A 9,699-nucleotide genomic window follows, 5' to 3' on the forward strand; every position below is an offset into this window, starting at 1 on the left:
GCACGTATGCTTCAGAGTTCTGATATTCTGGGTTTGATTCTAGTCTGCTGTCTATCATTCTATAGTCTTTTTTTTTTTTTTCAGAATACTCTGTTTGTTCACATGAATCAGTGATGATTTATGGCCTTATTCATTTTCGTGGTTGACCCCACAGTCCCGACTGCTAAACACCGGTGGACTGATTGGATGAACTGATGGACAGTTACTCTCTCTCTCTCTGAAAATAAATTACTTTCCTGCTTTATGTTCTCGACCCCCCCCCCCTCTCTCTCTCTCTCTAATTTTTGTGTGTGGATATTTTAGCATGACAAAATCCCAAAACACACAGCAAAAGTATTAACGTTTTGCAGTGGCCCAGACAGTCCAGACTTGAATTCAGTTGAAAATCTGTGGAGGAAACTAATGAACAGGGTGATAAGATGAGCTCATCGCTGAGGATGAATGGACAATAATATCAGCCGAGTTATATAAAAGGATAGGATGTGTTTTATTTGCTCTAATAGCCAATAATAAGTAGCTTTTCTATTGATTTTTGAGAAGGGTATTAATAATTTTGGACATGCCACCTTTTGTTGAAATATACATAAAATCTGAGAAATATTTTTGTCCTCAGTGAAACCTAGTGTACAACATTCTTTTATCTTCTGGGAGACACCTGTGTCATTTCCAACCCAGGAAAAAAAAAAATGCTGCTTGAGTACAAGTAACTTTAAGTCAAAATTTGCTGGAGGCATAAATAATTTCAGGCTTATATACACATAGTGCGACATTATTATTTTTTTTAATTAAAGGTATAGTCCGACGCCCAACAGATTTATTTATTTTTGGCCTGTTCAGGACGTTTCTGGGCGGTGACTCAACTTTTTACCTCCAGCCAAGCAGTGGAGGCAAGCTACGAGCAGTGGCATTTGCAAATGATTTGTTTCACGGACGTGTTAGGAGTTTAATTTATGTCTTGTTTGCATATGCAAATTCGGTTGTGCGAGCCCCTGCTCCTGATTGGCGGACTGGCTTCACAATGGTTCCTAGTTGTCTGCTGACCTCGGCATTCTCAAGTTTCAGTTTGGGATGTTGTGTTTACAAACAGCAGCAGAAATCGTCGGACTAGACCTTCAACTTGCAGTGCTTTCACATTGTTTTTTTCTCTTGAATAACCATCTATGAAATATGTTACCCAATGAACAACAGATAATGTGACTGTGTCGCACAAGGCAGCGATCCGCCTATACACTTGACAAATCGCAGTCCAGAATGTTTCTGGGCTTGATTGACATGAGCTGATCATGTAATTAGCAATTTATCCTCATTGGTGTGTGGCGGATAAGATCCATTTGTAGTTGGTTCCGAGCAGCGGTGTAGTCCGGGGTATACACTGGTATACGGCATCATACCCACTTTTTTTTTCAGTCAGTTTTGCATCTACCTACATCTAATAAACAGGGTGAGTGATCCTTCAAATAATGTCCCGAGCGACGACGGCATTCCGGAGTTTTTGCTCAACCAGAGCACATCGCGCTCATACACAAGAGACTACTGTATGTAGAATCCGTGTAGAATCTGTGGAAAATGGCCCCTTGATGCTCCCCAACAGGATCCGATGTAACAACGTGATTTATACATTAATCAGAAGGTGCATACCGATGCTCGGACACTTTCTGACTTTGGATTGGTGTATTGAGGCCTTATCACTGAGTGAACCTGTTCCTCCATACCTTCACAGTGCGTCGTTGTAATTTGTAGTGGCTTACGGGACAGCGTGTTGGCCACAGAATGTCTTGCCAAGGACAGTGCAGGAGTTCGATGTCGTACCTTTGTAGTTGTAGAACCATTTGCTGAAGGCGAGCAGGTGCACAAGATACCGGCTTCTTCAGTAACAACACAGTGGGTTTATGGTCAGACTCACCGATGACTTCTTGTCATAAACATAGATGTGAAATGTCTTGTACCTGAATAGCACTACAAAGTTCCTTTTCAATCTGTGCACAATTAACCTCTGCTCTGCTCCGGCGGCGAAGCTGATTAGTTTCCATTCTATCAACTTGTTCAAATTACACCGGCTGCGTATGCGCTGCGGATCGACTCCGGCTCAGCTGCATCGTGCCGGAGCCCGCCGCACGATTAGACCTATTTGCTATTTTTATCGGACGACGCATCTGTCGAGCGGGACAGGAAAACCACCGCAGTTTCAAAATAAAAAAAAGTCCAGTTACTTTTCAGTATAAAATACTCGCCAAATCCTATTTCGCAATCATGTTAATCAATGATTAACGCTTAATTCACTGTTTAAGCATCAGCGAACGTGGATGAGGAGAGATTTATAATGGAGGTGGAAAGCCACAAAATTATATATGACACGGCACATCCTTTTAATATGGACAACCTACCAAAGGATGCTGCATGGAATGTCATAGCAGAAGCTATGGGAGTAGATTGTGAGCTCAATCAAAGGAAGTCCACCTCTACTTTTTGCTTCTCTGTTGAGCACAGACTTTGTGTGTTTGTCATTTTTAAAGCCACATGACCGCGCGCGATCACGTGAGACACGGCGGGAAGTTGTAGGCGATGGAGCTGCTGGACCGCAGCTGTGCGCAGCCGGTGAGTATTGACCATAAAATTGACGTGTCTGGAGCACGCAGTCGGAGCGGAGACAACATACACGCATGCGGTGTAATCCCAGGTTACTCTCACTTTAACACACTAATCAGCAGAAGCACTTTAATCAGAGAATGTGAAGTCTATTGATATTATAATACTAAAAAATCTTTTTTTTTTTTTTTTTTTTTTTTTTTTTTTTTACAATTTATATTGGTGGTCTAGGATTGTTCAAGTCAACTTCCAGGAAGTGAAGTTAAAGTAAGTGTGCATTTCCTTGTTGAGAAAGGTGAGGTTTGCATGCAAGTAAACTTTGCCACTTGAAGCTTTGCTTTTTTTTTTTTTTTTTTTTTTTTTACTTGCATGCAAACCTCACCTATCTCAACAAGGAAATGCACAATTACTTTAACTTAACTTCCTGGCAGTTGACTTGAACAATCCTAGACCACCAATATCGTAAATTGTAAAATTAGACCACCAATATTGTAAATTGTTAAAAAAAAAAAAGAAAAAAAAAGAGAAAAGTTTCAAGTGGCCACAAATCAAAGAGCGGGTGGCCCCTGTAATAATATGATCTGTCACTCTGATTGGCAAAGTCTGAAATGGCAAATTGGCTTTTGTAAACAAGTGTGGCCATGACACTGCATCATTTAGAGCTATCCATGAATTCATGTAAAAATCAAACTGACAAACATCTATCCATCCATCTTCTTAGCCGCCTTTCCTCACAAGGGTCGCGGGGGTGCTATCCCAGCTGGCTTCGGGCAGTAGGTGGGGTACACCCTGAACCGGTTGCCAGCCAATCCAGGGAAATTGACAAACAGTCCTACTACCGGTAATTGTTTGTGAACTCCGCTGACATTCTGACCCCACTATTGTTTATTACCATTTCTAGGAAGAGAAAGCGATAGTGTCATTCACTGTTTATTTGCAAATACAAAGAGGAAGTGAGGTCGGATCCCAAGTGGGAACAAAGGATGCTTGTGAAGACACATGTTAATGCCAGGTGTGAAGCATGGCCTCGGAGGCACACAACTCTAAGGAGAAATTTTGGTTCTGATGACTCATTTTTCTAAGAGGCTGTAACGATACATGTTTCTCACTACGACTAAAGTAACCGAATGATCTGACTGACTTTCTTTCTTTCTTTCTTTCTTTCTTTCTTTCTTTCTTTCTTTCTTTCTTTCTTTCTTTCTTTCTTTCATTCTTTCTTTCTTTCTTTCTTTCTTTCTTTCTTTCTTTCACTGTTTTGCGTAATCTGGGTCAGTAAATAGAAGTGGTGTCAAAGTTCGGTCATCGAGTCCTGCATGTTTGAGAGCAGTGGTCCCCATGCACCAAGTCGCGGACTGGTACCGGGCCGTGGGCCACTTTGGACCGGATCACGGGAGGCAGCACAATTAAAGACTAAAAAAAAAACGTTACAGCCTCTTAGAAAAATGAGTCATCAGAACCAAAATTTCTGTTTAGAGTTGTGTGCCTCCGAGGCCATGCTTCACACCTGGCATTAACATGTGTCTTCACAAGCATGCTTTATTCCCACTTGTCTATGTATCATCGTGGGGACTTCTCATAATGCCTTTCCTAACCCTTTCCCTAACCTCAACCATCAAAAATGATTGTCTTCCCCTATTCCGTAGGCCAATTCACACTGGATGCGGAACAGGCGCGGTGCATTCTCCTTACGGTGGCCGTACGGACGCCGCAAGGATAGAACGCATTCAAGTCTACGTGTCAATTCACACCATCTGCGGTGCGGTGCGTCTGCGGTGAGGAAGGTTTCTGCAAGCATTCTACTTCTTCCGGATACCACATGCGGAATTTCATGAAGCTGAAGAAATTACACGAGCCGGACAGGACGTCAGGCGTTTCGCATCAATGTAAATCCGATATATTTCATAATAAAACTGTTTGCGAACTCGTTTTTTTTGGGGGGGAGGGAAGCTACATAGCATGACATGAGTCGGACATTTAAGACAATGATGAGCTCAGAATAAATTAAACATGACAAAATAACACTATTTAAACACAAAACGTACTTACCCATGGAGAACAGCCATGGTAGAAGTCCCAGAAATAATGTCCAAAAAGCATATTGATGTGACAACAGGCAAGCATGGCTGTTGTTTACAAATGGGACTCTATATACACAGTCTGCGGTTTAGCTTATTGCACACGCGTTTGATAGTAGAAGTGAAATTGCTTTTAATAATTGATCTTTTAAAGGAAGGCTCCTTTAATTTTACATGTATGGCTTGATTGGCAGTAAATAGTTAGTATAGCTACGAAACATGCATAAGAGCTGAAGAATACACTCCTATATTGATTTATTTAACTTTTTTCAACATAGAAGTACTTCCGTGTTGCAACGCCCCCAAGTGGTGACGTCACTAGTGTGTATACTCGCTTGGGGAACAGTAGTTCACGCAGACATAACAACGAGGAAGACACAAACGTCAGTTATGCCTTACTGTATTGCAAAATTTTGCAAGGCGTCGGCAAGGAAAAACCCGCGAGACCCCCCCCCAAAAAAAAAAAAAAAAAAAAAAGCTACTTGAGTAGACAATGGTTTGTTTGCTAAGTGCTGTCAACCTCCCGAAGGACAAGCAGGCGTGCGCGCAGCGAACATTTCAGGCATGAGGACTTCGAATATATGTTACAATTTGAGATGGGGTACGCCACACGCCTAATACTAAAGCCCAACGCAGTACCGAGTATCTTTAAAGAACCAGACGTGGGAAATAATCAAGCCGATGGAGGAGCCGCAACTGCTAGCAACACGGAGCCTTCACTCTCACAACAGCCGGCACAAATCGAGGTCTTACTACGGCCACTGAAAGATCTCGGAGAAGCAAAGCAAATTTAAAGCGAAAGGTAGGCATGTTTCGGGGGTGGGGGGGGGGGGGGGGGGGGGGGGGGCATTCGTTATTATACTGCACGGACTGTTTTATTTCATAATTCATTTGAAGGTGGCCAACGCAGGGGCACGTCGGCACGTTACCGTAATGCACAGTATTAACAATCGTTGGGGCGGCTGGCTTGACTTCGTCTTTTCGAGTGGCGGTTGGCCTGACCGCAGTGGGACGCTACGCAAAAAAGAAAAAAAAAAAACAGCTAGGGGAGGTTGGGTGCTGTAACGACGATACATTTAATTTTACTATTTTTTCTTTTTCCTGAAATATTTCGTCAGTTCCACACGTTTTGCATTGCTCGTACTGTGTGTCACTTTACCTGTTGGATATTTGCTCCTCCAAGACTTTTCTTCTTCACATCTTTCATCGCAACCAAAGCTATCCTGAGAATGTCTATTTAGTATTGCCATGTTGAATGTCTGATGTTCCAGGATGCAGTTGAGATTGTCCGCAAGGAACCGATCCTCGAGTTCTTTCATTTCCAGACAGCACACATTCATTAGCGGATTGTCCATTCCTGCAGCTCCCGCACGAGCACCACTCACCCCCCGCCTGATTCACTCGTTCGTCAAAGTTTATTTTGTGCCCGAAAAGACCATCTGGCGCCACAACTTTCACATCCAAGGCAGACTTTCCTTCGGTAGTGTTATTTTGTCGTGTTGGCTCGAAGCGATAAGGTTTAATCCTTCCGGGTTTGACGCTAGATGCACGGCTGCGTTTCATAGTGCTTCCATCGTGTAGCGTTTACACACTAGTGACGTAAACATCCGGTAAACATCCGGGTTATTTAGTCACGTGTAACAAACATGCCGGCGTTCGATTCATTTTAACAATGGTTTAAAAGTTATTAAATGTACATAAAAAAATAATCACGTCACCAAATTAATTATTGAAAAAGTAGCAACTTTTTGCTGCTAAAAATGGATCAATAAGTAAAGTGTCCCTTTAAGTATTTTGTATTATGTGCTTTGAAAAAAACTTGATTAAAATAAAGAACATTTATAGGGTTATCACCTCCTGTGAACCTTTGCTTTTAAACATGAAAGACGCCTTTCTACCCATGTGAATGTTATTGGTCTTTTTTTTTTTTTTTTTTTTTTTAAACCCATAGTGTGAAAATATAACCTTTAGCTTTCACCTGTGTTACTTTCAGCTGTCTTTGTCCCCAATGCACAAATTTACCTTCAGATGATGGACAAAAGGCAACAGATGTTTAGGGGCGTTGAAAGCGTCAAAGGGCTGTTCTCACAATTTTGTTTTTATCACCTTTAATATTGTGTGTGAGTATGCACATGTGTAGCACTTCTGAGAGTGACATGTTTGAAGTTGGTCTCTTTAAAACAATCACTGATAAGGAGTCGTCATTGCTTTTGTGTTCCAGATTTTAAAACAAAACAAATTGCGCTGATGCACTTCACAGCCTCGTCAGATAATTTGGAAGCATCATGAAAGCACATCTGCAACAAAACCAAGTGTCGTCATCCAACCAGCTGCCTCCTTCTAGCCACCCTTAAACTTAAATCTACTGTCTTTTACTAATCTGTTGTTGTTTTGTTTTTTCCCCCATTAAGAACATTTATAACCAGCACCTGTTTTAGGATTGGCGTCTCCAGGATGAGTGTGGGGCACTCATAATTATGTTTTATTATCATTATGTTTTATTATTCATCCATCCATTTTCTTGACCGCTTACTCCTCACAAGGGTCACGGGGGGTGCTGGAGCCTATTACTGCCAACTACGGACCGTAGGCGGGGTACACCCTGAACTGGTCGCCAGTCAATCGCAGGGCACACAGAGACGAACAACCATCCACACTCACAAGCACACCTAGGGACAATTCAAAGTGTTCAATTAACCTGCCATGCATGTCTTTGGAATGTGGGAGGAGACCAGAGTGCCCGGAGAAGACCCACACGGGCACGGGGAGAACATGCAAACTCCACCCAGGAATGCCGGAGCCTGGACTCGAACCCGAGTCCTCAGAACTGGGAGGCAGACGTGCTAACCACTCAATCACCGTGCCGCTTGTTGTTGTTGTTGTTGTTATTATTATTATTATTATTATTATTATTATTATTATTATTATTATTATTATTATTATTATTATTATTATTATTATTATTATTATTATTATTATTTAGCACTTCCTCACCAAGCCGCCGATTGAAACTTGTCAATGTCTGTGCAGAACTGGGGCTTGGCACAGTTGGACACATAGCCAAACAGAAAAATGCCCCTTCCCCCACCACATCAACAACTAATCTAATTTCACACTGCATGGGTGGGCAAGGCAGTCCAGAGAAGTATGCCCTTAAAGCAATTTAGAGGTCACTTTTCCTTGTTCATTACCTTTCTATCATTTTTTACGTACAAAATGATTATTTTTTAATTTTTTTATTTATAGAAGCAAGTGCTCATTTTATTTTATTTAAAGTTTGAAATTTTCTTTAAAGGTACATTGTGTAAAAGTTGACCTCTAGGTGTCACAAAATAATAGAATACATGGTAACTCAGGGAGACCACACTTCGCAAGTCTACCACTAATATTATTATTTGATAGGACTCCAGCAAGTCGATATGCATATGACGCATTAATATTCCCATTTGTTCAGAAATGTCATTCTGGTGTTAAATGCATTTAAAACACTTTGGTGCACCAACAGTTAGATGGCACGTACTGTATAAACATGTCTGCGATGTTGAATCATAAATCTGCTCTGTTTCCAGGCGTGCTTTTTAAGCGCAGGAATCGTCGACAGCTCAATCAAGAAGACTCCAAAAACAATCTGTAGATTGGACGATGGTGGCAGGTCATCTGGCCACGTTACAAACAGCTCACATATATAAAAGGATTTGAATTGGGTGTGACACTTGCATAGACGAGACTTTCATTTTTCTCTCTTCTCCTTGCGGTTGAAAGTCTTACATCACGTGTCTGAATTCAATAGTTTTTCTACTACTACTACTAATACTACTACTTTCAGTCCATGATTACTTAATGCCCCCATTAAATCTCTTCAGCAAAAAATAAATATCCCAATCATCCCAAAATACTAAAAAGTCTTAAGGATGGAATCACATTGATGAGGTAGGTCAAGAGGCAGATAGGGTGACAAATGATTAAAAGAAAAACACAATTTGAAAATATTTAGAAGCCCTTAATCAAAGGTATATAAGGATTTTTTATTTTTTTGTTTTAGCCTGGATTGAAAAAAAAAATCATTTACACTAGGGGCTGACTTTACTACTCTTCAATTTGTATGCAGCATAACAGCTAAATGTAGCTTCACCATGTTTACTTTTAACTCTGGGTTCCCCTAGTTGTCATTGACCCAAGTCTACAGATCTCAGAGCCCTACTGGGTTTATATTCAATCTTTGATCTTTATATTCAATCTTTACTTTATGTGTTGTATGTAATTCTCGCCAGTGATAATAACATGTGTTCCTATCCCTCAAAATTAAATTCTTGTCCAAAACATGCAGTGTCACATTTTCAAATGAAAAGCTACTGCATCGCAATAATGAGGGTCACATACAGTCTGTTCTGTGTCTGAATGAAAGGCATACTGAATGAAGCACACAACATTTAAAGCATTCTTCCACAGCGAGCCAGTTGAGGTTGAGCTGTGGCAGTAATGGATAGATTTAACCCTTGACCCGGAGAGGGAAGCACCTTTCACATCCACGTCCTGTGTTCCTCTGGGATCTGTTTCAGAATTTCCACAAGCTGCACAGCATCCTTTTGGTCCACTTTTGAAAATGCAAAGAAAGCAGAGGAATGATGATAATAGTTGTGTTGATTTGCTTTGAGAAGGTTAACTCCCATTAGTGGGGCTGTGGTAGGAATGTATGCTTCAGTGCAGATTGTGTCAGTGTGTGTGAGGCGTGTTAAAAGACAGACACAGATACACCCCACCCTTCTTGTTGTGGTATTGTTGCCACGGTGACAACTAACAGCAGCCCATTGTGTAGAACTGAAGCAGTTTTATGGGATAACTTTCTCTCTGCTTTGATTTTTTTTCTCACCTCCTTTCCCCCAACACATTGGTCTCATGTCTGGGCAACTGCTGAGTGTTATTTGAGGTCATGTCAACGTCTGGACCACATGCATTCAGTCGCCCAATATATATACTTTACCACCGTGTGTTTGCAAGCTGGTAGAATATTACAAAATAAAACCAAATAAATCCTCAA

This window comes from Festucalex cinctus, chromosome 7 (genome assembly GCF_051991245.1).
Source record: "Festucalex cinctus isolate MCC-2025b chromosome 7, RoL_Fcin_1.0, whole genome shotgun sequence".
NCBI lineage: Eukaryota > Metazoa > Chordata > Actinopteri > Syngnathiformes > Syngnathidae > Festucalex > Festucalex cinctus.